Source organism: Entelurus aequoreus, linkage group LG18 (genome assembly GCF_033978785.1).
Source record: "Entelurus aequoreus isolate RoL-2023_Sb linkage group LG18, RoL_Eaeq_v1.1, whole genome shotgun sequence".
Taxonomy (NCBI): Eukaryota; Metazoa; Chordata; class Actinopteri; order Syngnathiformes; family Syngnathidae; genus Entelurus; species Entelurus aequoreus.
Window position 1 is genome coordinate 30,922,517 of NC_084748.1, and position 16,175 is coordinate 30,938,691.

Consider the following 16,175-nt stretch of genomic DNA (forward strand, 5'->3'; position numbering starts at 1 on the left):
TGTGGGTAACCCCCCCCCCCCTCTAGGGGAGACCGAAAGCAACGGATGTCGAGTGGGTCCGACATAACATTGTGAAAGTCCAGTCCACAGTGGATCCAACACATCAGCGGGAGTCCAGTCCACAGCGGGGCCAACAGGAAACCATCCCGAGCGGAGACGGGTCAGCAGCGCAGAGATGTCCCCAACCGATGCACAGGCTAGTGGTCCACCCGGGGTCCCGGCTCTGGACAGCCAGCACTTCATCCATGGCCACCGGACCTATGCAACTCCCCCTCGCAAGGGACAGGGGAGAAGAGGAGAGAAGAAAAGAAACGGCAGATCAACTGGTCTAAAAAAGGGGGGGTCTATTTAAAGGCTAGATTATACAAATGAGTTTTAAGATGGGACTTAAATGCTTCTACTGAGGTAGCATCTCTAACTGTTACCGGGAGGGCATTCCAGAGTACTGGAGCCCGAATAGAAAACGCTCTATAGCCCGCAGACTTTTTTTTGGCTCTGGGAATCACTAATAAGCCGGAGTTCTTTGAACGCAGATTTCTTGTCGGCACATATGGTACAATACAATCGGCGAGATAGGCTGGAGCTAAACCGTGTAATATTTTATACGTAAGTAGTAAAACCTTAAAGTCGCATCTTAAGTGCACAGGAAGCCAGTGCAAGTGAGCCAGTATAGGCGTAATATGATCAAACTTTCTTGTTTTTGTCAAAAGCCTTGCAGCCGCATTTTGTACCAACTGTAATCTTTTAATGCTAGACATAGGGAGGCCCGAAAATAATACGTTACAGTAATCGAGACGAGACGTAACGAACGCATGAATAATGATCTCAGCGTCGCTAGTGGACAAGATGGAACGAATTTTAGCGATATTACGGAGATGAAAGAAGGCCGTTTTAGTAACACTCTTAATGTGTGACTCAAACGAGAGAGTTGGGTCGAAGATAATACCCAGATTCTTTACCGAGTCTCCTTGTTTAATTGTTTGGTTGTCAAATGTTAAGGTGGTATTATTAAATAGATGTTGGTGTCTAGCAGGACCGATAATCAGCATTTCCGTTTTCTTAGCGTTGAGTTGCAAAAAGTTAGCGGACATCCATTGTTTAATTTCATTAAGACACGCCTCCAGCTGACTACAGTCCGGCGTGTTGGTCAGCTTTAGGGGCATGTAGAGTTGAGTGTCATCAGCATAACAGTGAAAGCTAACACCGTATTTGCGTATGATGTCCCCTAGCGGCAGCATGTAAATACTAAAGAGTGCAGGGCCAAGAACCGAACCCTGGGGAACTCCGCACGTTACCTTGACATAGTCCGAGGTCACATTGTTATGGGAGACGCACTGCATCCTGTCAGTAAGATAAGAGTTAAACCAAGACAAGGCTAAGTCTGACATACCAATACGTGTTTTGATACGCTCTAATAAAATATTATGATCGACGGTATCGAAAGCGGCGCTAAGATCAAGAAGCAGCAGCATAGATGACGCATCAGAATCCATCGTTAGCAATAGATCATTAGTCATTTTTGCGAGGGCTGTCTCCGTAGAGTGATTTGCCCTGAAACCGGATTGAAAAGGTTCACAGAGATTGTTAGTCACTAAGTGTTCATTTAGCTGCTGTGCAACAGTTTTTTCGAGAATTTTGGAAATAAACGGAAGGTGGGAGACCGGTCGGTAGTTTACCATGAGGTCAGGATCGAGGTTAGGTCTTTTGAGCAGAGGATGAATAACCGCTTTTTTGAATGCTAGGGGAACAGTGCCGGAGGAAAGTGATAAGTTTATAATATTTAACACTGATGGACCTAATAATACAAACAGTTCCTTGATAAGTTTCCCAGGAAGTGGGTCAAGTAAACATGTTGTTTGTTTTATCCCACTTACACGCTGTAATAATTCCTCTAATGTTATTTCATCAAAAATAGAGAGACTATTTTGGAGGGCAGTGTCCGTCGTATATACAGTCGTATTTGTGTTAATAGAACCCAGTTGTAGCTGGGATGCGTTGTCTTTAATCTCCTTTCTAATGAGTTCAATTTTCTTATTAAAGAAATTCATAAAATCATCTGCCGAGTGGGTGGAGCTACTGGGAGGAGTCCCTTGTTGGGTTAGCGATGCTACTGTACTAAACAGAAATTTAGGATCGTTTTTGTTGAGGCGGATGAGATTTGAGTAGTATTTAGTTTTAGCTAAGGTAAGCATGCGTTTATAAGTTATTAAACTATCACTCCATGCTTGATGGAAAACCTCAAGTTTAGTCGCGCGCCATTTGCGTTCCAGTTTTCTACATGATAATTTCTGAGCTCTAATTTCTTCTGTAAACCATGGGGTGCGCCTTTTAGGGGCCCTTTTTTGCTTTAGCGGTGCTATACTATCAATAATTTCGCGCAAGGCATCGTCAAAGTTGTTAGTGAGTTTATCAATAGAGCCGACATAATTTGGGAATGGTGCTATTACCGAAGGCAGTAGGTCAGCAAGAGTCATCGTTGTGGCAGCATTAATGTTGCGGCCGCTATAGCAGTTATTATTATTATTAGCTTGTTGACAAAGAGTCAAAACTTCAAATTTTATAAGGTAATGATCGGACATTACTTTAGTATATGGAAGTATCATAACTTTGGAGGTGGTGACACCCCTGACAAGCACTAGATCTATTGTATTACCGTTGCGATGCGTGGGTTCATGTATTATTTGTGTAAGACCACAGCTATCAATTATGGTTTGGAGCGCCACGCACTGAGGGTCCGATGGGGTATTCATATGGATATTAAAGTCCCCCATTATGATTATATTGTCGGCGTGCGTCACTAGATCAGCAACGAACTCTGAGAATTCACTGATAAAGTCCGAATAGGGCCCAGGGGGGCGGTGTGACAGACCTCATAATAAGCACCTCAAACGATTTATATTTATTATTTAGGTTAGGGGTAAGGTTGAAATTTTCATTGTATATTAGTGCGACACCCCCTCCCCTTTTAAGAGGGCGGGCAACATGCGCATTCGTATAGTTAGGAGGAGATGCCTCATTGAGCGCAAAAAATTCGTCCGGTTTGAGCCAGGTTTCGCTAAGACCAATGACGTTAAGATTGTTGTCTCTAATGACCTCATTAACCAATAACGCCTTGGGAGACAATGATCTTATGTTTAAAAAGCCCATATTATAGGTATTGGGCTGTTTTGACGAGTTTTTGTTAAGATTATCCGTAGTGGCAATATTAACAATGTTGCGTTTATTATGCGTAGTGCACTTTAAATAGTTTCGACCATATCTAGGAATTGATATGACGGGAATTTTCCGATTGTTTGCTTGGTGCTGCAATAGACTGGACATATCATAATTTGCCACCTCAGTAGAATGCATGTCCACCCCTGACACAGACACAACAGAAAAAACATTATGTGAATTGTGTATTATTCTAAGAGAATTGCTATGCGTACATGGATTATCCAGCCTGGCGCTGGCTAGTTCTAGCTTAACTGACTCCTCACCCGGACTAACAGACATTGTAATTGCCTGTGACCGGGCTTGCTCTAGTGTAGTCAGTCAAGTGAGACTTAAATAGTAGTCTATGTTTCTAGACAGGATGATGGCGCCTTCCTGGTTAGGGTGAAGGCCGTCTCTCATCAGCAAGCCTGGTTTGCCCCAGAAAGAGGGCCAGTTATCAATAAACGTTAGTCCCTTCTGCCTACAGTAGCTAGACAACCACTTGTTAAGCGAGACTAATCTGCTATATCTCTCATCATTGCCTCTCGCAGGCAGGGGGCCAGAGACAATTACTCGATGCCTGGACATCTTTCTGGCGAGATCACAAGTCCTGGCTATGTTTCTCTTTGTAATCTCTGACTGTCTCATTCTAGTGTCATTGGAGCCAACGTGTACAACTATATTCGCATAATTAGTGGTGCGATTAGCCTGTCGTACGTGTTTACTAGGCCTGTTGCGAGTTAGCTCCCTAAGATTAGCTTCAATGTCAGGTGCTCTGGCCCCGGGGATACACTTTATTGTGGCTGGTTTGCTAAGCTTTATGTTTCGGGTGATGGAGTCCCCTATAACTAAGGTGTGGTGCCCGGTAGACTGGGGTGTAGGACTAGCTAAAGAGCTAAATCTATTATGCGTCTCAACCGGTACACCGTAGCTTGTAGGCCGCTTAGGACTGCTACAAGCTGGGCTAGTTAGCTCGCTACAGCTAACGCTAGCAGATGTGTCCGCAACATCTAAAGTTACGACATTACTCTGCTCTAACTGGCGGACACGGCCCTCTAGCAGAGCCAACCTCTCCGTGAGTATGGTGCAAGACGCGCAGGAAGCCATTACTCACAGTGTTTTCTGTCACCGAGTGAAGTTCCTGCTGTCCTCAGGGAAGTGGTCGCGGTCTGTAGGAGTAGCTTCTTACTGACCGGCGCTGCCTTTCTCCGCGCTAGCTTAGCAGCTAGCTAGCTGAGGAAAGGGTGGTGGGGGTAATGTGTGAGTAATCGGTTTGCCAAAATGCACCTGAAAGACTCTCAGACCATGAAAAATAAAATTATCTCTGGTCTAATGGGACAAAGATTGAACTCTTTGGCGTGAATGCCAGGCGTCATGTTTGGAGGAAACCAGGCACCAGTCATCACCAGGCCAATACCATCCCTACAGTAAAGCATGGTGGTGGCAGCATCATGCTGTGGGGTTGTTTTTCAGTGGCAGAAACTGGGAGATAAGTCAGGATAGAGGGAAAGATGAATACAGCAATGTACAGAGACATCCAGAATGAAAACCAACACTTCCCATCCAACCTGAAAGAATTTAAGAGGTGCTGCAAAGAGGAATCGGCAAAAGTGCCCAAAGATAGGTGTGCCAAGCTTGAGGCATCGTATTCAAAAAGACTTGATTAAGGCTGTAATTGCTGCCAAAGGTGCATCAACAAAGTATTGAACAAAGGCTGTGAATACTTACAGTATGTACATGTGATTTTTTAAAATCAATTAGCTTTTTTTTTTACTTTTCCTATCATCATTATGGAGTACTGTGTGTAGAATTCTAAGGACAAAAATGAGTTTATTCCATTTTGGAATTAGGCTGTAACATAAAGTGTGGAAAAAGTGAAACGTTGTGAATACTTTCTGGATGCAGCGTGGGTCGGAAACCATACTAGGACTCCAGCAGAAGGTGAACTTTCAAGCATCATCAGACCGATGTCCTGAAGGGACGGTCATCATGTGACTGGCTTTTGACAACAGCGTACAAAAAGTCAATTATGTTGAAAGGATCACAAGTGCGGTGCCTCGAGCGGACTGAAAGCGGAGCAAAAAAGCGACAGAATGGTTTCTGTGTAACTGGAAGCCCGACGACCACAATCTACACTTTCACTCACTTCCTGGTTTTGGGGGAGGACCGGTTGGCGGCGCCGTGGGGTAAACACACGGTCAGTCCTGTGATAGCCGTATGAGATTCCACATGCTCTGAGTAATCCCTTCCTCCATTCGCCATCACCATGTGCTTCATGGCGCCTGAGTCATCACCCCCCCCCCCCCCCCTTGTCTTGCTCTCTCTCTTCTTCCAACGATGGCCGTCCAAAGGGGGGGGAGACTCATCATCAGAATAACTCGCAATGAGTCATTCACCAAAAGCCATGACGGGCCACCACACCAAAACACACCCAGGCCTGGAGCCCAAATCGGTCCACAGCCGGCCTTGCCCTCATGTTGCTCTTCCTCTGGCAAATGACAGCTGGATGACTCACTTTGGAATCATGGAGGATTTCTAGTGGGGATGGCTTGATAGCACTTTTTCATGTCTAATACTGATACTGACACTGCAAGGTTATTTACAGTATGTTCCCCTTTCTTGTTATGGTGACAGATTTGAATGCACTATAGGTGATTTGCTTAAAGGCCTACTGAAATGATTTTTTTAAATTTAAACGGGAATAGCAGATCCATTCTATGTGTCATACTTGATCATTTCGCGATATTGCCATATTTTTGCTGAAAGGATTTAGTAGAGAAAATCGACGATAAAGTTCGCAACTTTTGCTCGCTGATAAAAAAAAAGCCTTGCCTGTACCAGAAGTAGCGTGACGTCACAGGAGCTAGTATTCCTCACAATTCCCCATTGTTTACAATGGAGCGAGAGAGATTCGGACCGAGAAAGTGATGATTACCCCATTAATTTGAGCGAGGATGAAAGATTCGTAGATGAGGAACGTTACAGTGAAGGACTTGAGAGGTAGTGATGGACGTATCTTTTTTCGCTCTGACCGTAACTTAGGTACAAGCTGGCTCATTGGATTCCACACTCTCCTTTTTTTATTGTGGATCACGGATTTGTATTTTAAACCACCTCGGATACTATATCCTCTTGAAAATGAGAGTCGAGAACGCGAAATGGACATTCAGTGCCTTTTATCTCCACGACAATACATCGGCGAAATGCTTTAGCTACGAGCTAACGTGATAGCATCGTGCTTTAACTGCATATAGAAACAAAAAAATAAACCCCTGACTGGAAGGATAGATAGAAAATCAACAATACTATTAAACCGTGGACATGTAAATACACGGTTAATGCTTTCCAGGCTGGCGAAGGTTAACAATGCTGTGCTAATGACGCCATTGAAGCTAACTTAGCAACTTAGCAACGGGACCTCACAGAGCTATGCTAAAAACATTAGCTCGCCACCTACGCCAGCCAGCCCTCATCTACTCATCAACACCCGTGCTCACCTGCGTTCCAGCGATCGGCAGAAGGACGAAGGACTTCACCCGATGCGTTTGGCGGCCCGGAGACGTAGGAAGTCAAGGTGAGGTCGGCGGCTAGCGCGGCTAGCGCTCCAACAAAGTCCTCCTGGTTGTGTTGCTGTAGTCCGCTGCTAATACACCGATCCCACCTACAACTGTCTTCTTTGCAGCCTTCATTGTTCATTAAACAAATTGCAAAAGATGTCCAGAATACTGTGGAATTATGAAATGAAAACATAGCTTTTTGTATAGGATTCTACGGGGTACCATAACTTCCGTTACTCTGACTTCGTCACGCGCATACGTCATCATACCACGACGTTTCAGCCGGATATTTCCCGGGAAGTTTTAAATGTCACTTTATAAGTTAACCCGGCCGTATTGGCATGTGTTGCAATGTTAAGATTTCATCATTGATATATAAACTATCAGACTGCGTGGTCGGTAGTAGTGGGTTTCAGTAGGCCTTTAACTTAAGTCCACACACAACCTTTTACTCGTATGTTGACTCGTTCCGTTTCAACTCGCGTTAAAATAACAGACTTCACACTGCGTATACGGTTCTGTAAATGGTGTGAATTGGTCAAGTAAAACCAGACTTACGATCAATAATATTTTCCATAGTTTTCTCTTTGTGATTTTAGGAGTTTTAGAGTTGGATTTTGCAGTTTTAGTATGAGTGTTCACGGCGAAATTTAGATTTTTTTGACAATTCTGATTCTAAATCGGATACAAATTTTCGAGAATCTATTTTTTTTTTTATTAACAATTTGTCGCAAATATATATATTTTTTAAAACAATTTTTGGATTAAAAACATTAAACTATTATTTTTATTATTTGTTAGTATTACATTTAATAAGTATTGTATTTGTATGTATTCTCAATTGCTTTTTAAATTTCGATTTTATTGTAAATATTGTTAAATTTGGATTGGGTTGGAGTCGGGGTTGCTTTATTTCCTTTATCAGTTTTATTAAATTCTTGAATTTTTGTAAATAAAATTGTAAACAATTATTTGTAAAAGTATGTTTTAGACCAACACTGCGCATATAAGTCGTAAGTCAGCAGCCAAGAGGATCTTTTGTAGCCTAAAACCTGTTTTGAAAAGATTTTATTGCATATATATATATATATATATCTATATATATATATATATAGATATATATATATATATATATATATCTATATATCTATATATATATAGATGGTCCCAACTAGGGATGTCCGATAATATCGGCCTGCCGATAATATCGGCCTGCCGATATTATCGGCCGATAAATGCGTTAAAATGTAATATCGGAAATTATCGGTATTGTTTTTTTTATTATCGGTATCGTGTTTTTTTTGTTTTTTGTTTTTTTTGTTTTTTTTAATTAAATCAACATAAAAAACACAAGATACACTTACAATTAATGCACCAACCCAAAAAACCTCCCTCCTCATTCACACAAAAGGGTTGTTTCTTTCTGTTATTAATATTCTGGTTCCTACATTATATATCAATATATATCAATACAGTCTGCAGGGATACAGTCCGTAAGCACACATGATTGTGCGTGCTGCTGGTCCACTAATAGTATTAACCTTTAACAGTTAATGTTACTCATTTTCATTAATTACTAGTTTTTTTATGTAACTGTTTTTATATTGTTTTACTTTCTTTTTTATTCAAGAAAATGTTTTTAATTTATTTATCTTATTTTATTTTTTTATTTTTTTTTAAAAGTACCTTATCTTCACCATACCTGGTTGTCCAAATTAGACATAATAATGTGTTAATTCCACGACTGTATATATCGGTTAATATCGGTATCGGTTGATATCGGTATCGGTAATTAAAGAGTTGGACAATATCGGAATATCGGATATCGGCAAATAGCCATTATCGGACATCCCTAGTCCCAACCCCATTGATTAAGCAGGACATTCCACTAATCAACCCTGATAAGGCACACCTGTGAAGTGAAAACCATTTCAGGTGACTACCTCTTGAAGCTCATCGACAGAATGCCAAGAATGTGCAAAACAGTAATCAGAGCAAAGGCAAAAGGGTGGCCATTTTGAAGAAACTAGAATATAAAACATGTGTTCATTCATAGTTTTGATGCCTTCAGTGACAATCTACAATGTAAATAGTCATGAAAATAAAGAAAACACATTGAATGAGGTGTGTCCAAACTTTTGGCCTATATATATAATGTATATTCATATACAAAATAAATAAATATTACAAAAACTGTGATTCTTCATCGAATCGTAAGCCCAAGAATCGCAATCAAATTGTGAGGTTTTGATGTGATTTTTGTTCAAACATCAACAAAATATCCGTATAGTCACACTTAATGATGGATATTGTTTACCTTCTAATCACTACTAGTACCAAATCGGTACTTTAAGACCGTGTTGGTGCTTAAACTGTGCCCGAGGGAGCTGCACGATTAATCGACATTGAGGTTTTAATTACTGCTATAACCGAACCGCAAGAGGCTGAGGTTTTTTTTCTCTCCTCCATCTTCAAATCAAAATTGTCGAGCTTTGTGTGGCCAATCAGAAGTGGTTACAGGAAACAGCAAGTTTGTGTGCGATGCAGTCAGTGTGCTAATAAGAAACGCCACTTGTGTTGTTTTTCTGCAAAGTAGAGGTGGGAATCTTTGGGTAAGTCACGATTCGATTCGATTTTTGGGGTGATGATTTAATTCAGAATCGATAAAATGTCTTAAAAACAGGTTACAAAAGCTCCGGTTGGCCGCTGAGGTACGACTTGTACGTGCAGTGTTGGCCTAAAAAAATGTCTTTACAAAAATAAAAATGTATTTTACTTACAAAAATCCCAGAATGTTAATCAATCTAATAAAATAAAATAGAGCAACTCCAACCTAATCCCAGCTTTATAACACTTTGGATAGAAATTTCCAAAGCAATTGTGAAGACATACAAATTACAATACTAAAAAAATATATAAAAACAACAGTGTCAATAATAATAATCATATCAATAATAGTTGTTTGTTTGTTTGTTTTTAATCCAAAAATGTATTGTTTTAAAAAACATTAAATTAATTGATTGATTTAGAATCTGAACAAAAAAAAATGTACGATTTGTTTAGCACTCCTACAGTACAGTATCTACAAAAGGCTTTAATGGTGACAATGTAAAATGGCTGAAGGAACTTCTCCTGTGACAGTCTTTCAACTTTGTTTCGAAACGTGTGGACGACGACGAAGCTAAGACAAGCGGCAAAGGACGGTGTAAACAAACATGGGCCAATGCTAAATCAAAAATGCTTACTAGATTATTACACATTGTTCTAATGTGTGGAAACTTGAAACAAGAATATGTTATTGGCAGTCTAAAAGTATCATGGCTTCCTTTGCTCATCATTTTACCATTTTTATGCATTTAAATGAATAAGATCTAAAAATCACACATCAAATCGCTATCGCAATGTTTGGCAGAATAATCGCAATTAAATTTTTTTCTCAAAATCATGCAGTCAGAGTGCCCGAACCGGTACTTAAAAAATGGAAAACATGCATATATATATATATATATATATATATATATATATATATATATATATATATATATATATATATATATATATATATATATATATATTAATAATAATAATAATATTTTTATTTTTTTGAACGATGCCCTTTTATTTTTATGGAAATTTGTGACATTTAAGTTGAACAGACGAGCAATTGGAATACTTCAGTCATATGAATTAAATACTGACTATGCCTAGCTCTGTGAATGAATCGCTGTTACGAGGGATGTTTTTTTGGCGTATTCAGGTCGGCTATAAAGTTTAAAAAGATTGTCAGACTCTGTGCCTCTGTCAGAAGTACGCTACATTACTTATAAGACCTTACCTGTACAATCTCACTGATAAGCACAAAATCAGGCACTGACAGCTACTTAATCTTTCGGTTTGGTTACTACCGTTTACCTTGTCACCAGTGCTATTATGGAATCGGGTTCTGGTGCCCATCCCTACTCATACAGGGACAGTTTTCAAGGCGAAATATAAATGCAAACGCAAAGGTCTATCAAACGAACACAGACTCAATCTATTGTGCAAACTTTCACTCTATTCAGTTTGACTTTGAAGCTTTGAAAGGGGTCAGACTCAGGTCGTGCAATACTGCCACTGCTTTTCGTTTTAACAAGAAGCCGATTTGCTCACCAGACTCTGCAGCCCCTTTCTAAGATTGAAAGTCAAACTGACTATCGTGAAACTTTGCACACGTTTCTTAAAACAAATTAATTTGAATTGCAGTGCACAATGAGATACTTCACACACACACAACAGTTGTAATGTTGACCATAAGTTCCGTAACTATAACCTGACAAATTTGGACAATTTCGACACTTTCTCCTCCCGCCACGTTGTACTAAAAGCAATTGTTGCATTAATATTTTACACAGCGGTACCTCAGGAAAACTGTACCCCAACTCAAGTGTGTTTTGAATAAGAGCTAACTTTCAGATAACTAATTCTTTGTGAGCAGAAATGTCAGAGTGAGCCCCGTAAAATTGGAACAAAACATCCGGTCTCACTTTCTAGCATTAGCTTAAAAGCTAAATATCGACATGACTTTGTTTTTCCAACCATGGGGAACAAAGAATGCTGAGAAGGAGGGGATGATATTCATTGAATTGAAGAAACATGACTGAAGTATAGCCGACTTAGAGAAGTAGTACGCGTATCACTGCTAGTCTGCACTATACTAAAGCAAAATGAGTCAAACACCAGCCAAGGACCTTAAAATAATATCTAAACGGTGCACATTTATCCATAAAATATTGAGAGCTGCTGATGGTGTGTTTGACTGAGAAACAGCTGGAAGGCGATGCCGTAGAATTCCACTCTCCAAGGTTAATAATGTACATTATTAGTACGTTACTTTCTAAAACTACTGTAGTTGTTTGTTGTACTTTTTATTGTATTGTTGCCAAACAGTATTCATCTGTAAAAAAAAAAAAGTATTCAAATCAAACTTTTCACCATCAAAATTCAAAGGGCAATTATTGCACGGTGGGTTGTGGTGTACGCAGATTGGAAAAACAAACGAAAATCCATTTTAAATGAAAATGTGGTTTATTTAACTAGAAACAAACAAGCAATGAACAAAAAAAAAGCCTTTCGTTACGATTAAAAAAAAAAAAATTCATGCTGGTCCCATATCGATGGCAGTAATGTAGTTCCTTTAAAGTGCCGAAATCAGACAGCAACTAATAAACTAGAAAGCGCCTAAACTGACCAAATAACAAAATAACACCAATCTAATCATAATGACAATTTATAAATTGAGTCAGAATAATTCAATATAAATACTAACTGAACTAAATACTAGAATAAAAGATACCTCTACCTACCTAACTCCAACGTCATCTAAGAAGGTCTTTATTTAAAAGGCATGTTCAAATTGTGGTGTTTCGGGGGGGACAAGCATCGACGACATTGATTTCAATTCCTTTCTATGGGTGACGCTGTTTCGCAATACAAGTTTTACGAGGTACTAGCTGCGTCACAAACAATTAAAGCCCTATCCCGAGGTGCTACTGTTTAGATAATCGTTTGGCCTTTGGCCTTTAACACAGTCCCCCTCGCTTGTGTAGATTGGCGCTGAACACGCTGCTGTCCAATGATTGGTCAACAGGGAATTGTCACTTTTGTGTGTGACAGGAAGAAGACGCAACAAATTGACATTAAAACAAACACAAAAGGAAGAGAAATGTTCATAGTTTGTGGGGGGTTTTCTTTCAAATTGACAGTCTTCAGAAGGAGTGACAGCTAAAAAAGGGACTACAACCCTGATCGAAACATCCCTAGCTCCAACACATAAACAACGGAATACGTGTAAATGCTTTTTTATGAGGCTTTTAAAAAAATTAAGTGAAACCTCTGTGAATGTCCCCTCCTGTTCAGTTCAGTTCAGTTCCGTTTCAGTTTATTTTGAACATGCATACGATACAATGTAATGCATCACACAATTCCAGTTGTTTCATTACAGCAAGTCCGAAAAGGAGTAGGAAGAAGCAGAGCTTATTTAATCCTACCCCTTTTCATACCATAGCAATATTATCCAATTTCCTTGTTCTCTGTGACAGAACAGTGAACAAATAATAAATAAATAGTATACCATAGTAAGCAAACAAATATTAAATACATAAACAATCTTTGTCTTAATAAAAAAAGGAAAAAAAGGTTCAAGATTTTCATAGAATTCTTGTTCTGTGTACTTTGTGAACACTTGTAGTTTGAACAGTCTCTTAAACTGAATCATATTGGTGCTTTGTTTGATTTCTTTGCTTAATCAGTTCCATAATTTAATTCCACATACAGATATAATAAAGGTTTTAAGCGTTGTACGAGCATACACATGTTTTAAATTAGATTTTCCTCTCAGGTTATATTTCTCCTCTTTTGTTAAGGATTGTTGTGCATTCTTGGGTAGCAGGTTATAGTTTGCTTTGTACATCATTTTAGCTGTTTGCAAATGCACAAAATCGTTGAATTTCAATAATTGTGATTTTAATAAAGGGTTTGTATATTCTCTATATACGGCGTGGCGAAGTTGGGAGAGTGGCCGTGCCAGCAATCTGAGGGTTGCTGGTTCAATCCCCACCTTCTACCATCCTAGTCACGTCCGTTGTGTCCTTGAGCAAGACACTTCACCCTCGCTCCTGATGGGACTGGTTAGCGCCGTGCATGGCAGCTCCCGCCATCAGTGTGTGAATGTGTGTGTGTGAATGGGTGAATGTGGAAAATAGTGTCAAAGCGCTTTGAGTTCCTTAAAAAGGTAGAAAAGCGCTATACAAGTACGACCCATTTACCATTTATATCCAACATTGTGTATTATTCTAATTGATCTTTTTTGTAACACATTTAGTGAATGAAGCGCACATTTGTAGTTGTTTCCCCATATTTCTACACAATTTATTTTCCTGTGGAAACAAACTTCTCAACATTTATATTCCAGTTCAAAGGCTTTATAGTGTACTGCTTGAAAATAGCCTAATGAGAATAGTAAAATGGTTGTACTGCTTGAAAATAGCCCAGTGAGAAGAGTAAAATTGTGGCCATGTCTCCTAAAAGAATCGGAATCGAGACTTGTTAAGAATCGAAATGAGGAATTGGAAATGGAATCGTCCAAATTCAAACAATGCCCGACGATAGCTATGATGCTACTTCACATTACAGACTTCAATGCTCTGCTTATCATTAGCATTGACAGTAAACAAACTGTCATACTGCACATTATCATCATTATCAGGACTTTGAATCATTGGCTTCGGTGCTCAATTGCGAGCGATTTAGAGCGAGTTACCGGCTTAAGACGAAAACCTCAAACGTATGCAGTATGATTACTGTCAATCAATATGCCTTTCCATCTTTGGTTGCCATTTTCTGTCTCTCTACAGCTGCTGGCTCGTTTCTGCCAGCACGCTCGTCTGCTGCCTGTCAAGATGTCTCCTTGTTTATGAGTCCGAACACTCCCCTCTGCCTCCCTCCGTTCCAACCGGAGCCTTGAATATGAACCCCTCTACCTGCACACTCCTTGTCTTTTTGACTTGCATGCTTGAGCAAGACTAGAATAAGCCGTGTCAGCATTATTCATGATTCAAATTGTTTGATGCTTTCCATTCCTCCCAGATGAACATTTGCACATCATCGACATCAGCAAACACATTGTGCAAGTGGGAGAGCTAACCTCCCACCAGCTGAGCTACACAGAAAGGTTGCAACAAGTTGTCGTCATCGAGCATCGAGTTTGTTTTGTTGACCATTGCAAGAGCAATAAGGATTTTTAGGGGCATTATGACTGGGTTAATAAAACACAGCTGCCCCTAAAAGTCCCTCACTTTTCTTGCTGCCTTTTCTCTCCCTGCCTGACGCCACCTTTTTTCCTTCCAGAGGCCATGTAACTCTGGTGTCTGTGAGCCGGGGTCACGCTCTGAGGTATTTATTGTGTATATCTCGTGGAGGGTTTATGGGCGTTCGCAGTGGCGTCAGAACGCCCGGCCTCGTGTTCGTTAGAAGTACCAGCTAAACAAAGCTTTTGTTTTAGCGCTTCTCCTGGACGCGACCGCCGTTGCTGTGATCTGTCGGAGCAAACTGAGGCAGAAAACAACCTGGGGGTCTAAGAGGGGAGTCTATTTAAAGTAAGTCCACAACCCCGCATGCAGATAGTGTGAGAATACGAGACAGGAGCAGTCTGCAGGACAAAAGGATGTTAGCTGATGGCTTTGATTGGCACCACTTCGTTTAATTCAATATCTTTATGATTTGAATCAGTATACTTTGGTTTCACTGCTTATTCAAACTAGTGTACTACTACTAAGTACTCAGTACTGTAGATGCTCCCTTCACACGTCCTTAACTCATCATGCACTTTTGACCCAATAGCTCTCTTCCTCCGTGGTTCATGTGCCTTTGCACCTTTGTAGGCGACCCATTGACACATTTACAATATTAGGTTGTTAAGTTATTCTTCATAAGGTGGCTTGATTTATCCAAACAGAAGGGGTCTGTAAATACGACAGTCGCCACTTAATACTAACGACAACGAGTTTAAATCTCAAAACACAAACATCTGTAATACATTTTAAGTACTGTATTATTTTTTTGGGGGGGAAATGTTTATCACTATTTTAACATTTATTTATATACTAAAATAAACTATATTTAAAATCTACTTTTGAGGCTTATGTACTTACTATATTGTCTCGTTTTTTTTTTAGATTTTTTAAAATGATTATTATATTAAATATTGACAGACTATATTTAATCAATTTACATTTACTATTTTACTCTAATGACAGTTTTTTTATTGTTATTATAATAAATATTGCTGTAATAATTATTTCATTGTTACTTTTTTTTACTGTATTGACTTTTTTATGTTAATTATTGTATTAAATATTGATATACTGTTCTATAATTATTTTACATTTACTTTTTACATCATTTACTGTTTTTTTATTATATTGAATATTGATGTACTATATTTAATTCACATGTACTGTATTGACTGTTTTTATTGTAAAAGTATTATTATATTAATTATTGATAAACTATATTTTGTTCATTCAGATTTACTTTTTTGCTGTATTGACTGTTTTTTAGATGTTCTATTATTATTATTATTGAAATAAATATTGATATACTATATTTAGTTGATTAATTCTGATTTTGAAGGATTATTGTGTTACAATGTTAATATACTATATTTAATCACTCAGTTACTTTTTTACCGTATTGACTTTTTTTGTTGTTGATCTTTTTAAATAATTACTCCGTTATATTAATTTACTATATTCAATTAATTCACATTTACTTGTTTTACTGCATGGACTGTTTTTTATGAATATTGTAATATAATACTATTGTACTGTAGATATTTAATTCACATTTACTTTTAATATTTTTTTCAATATACAATATTTAATTGTT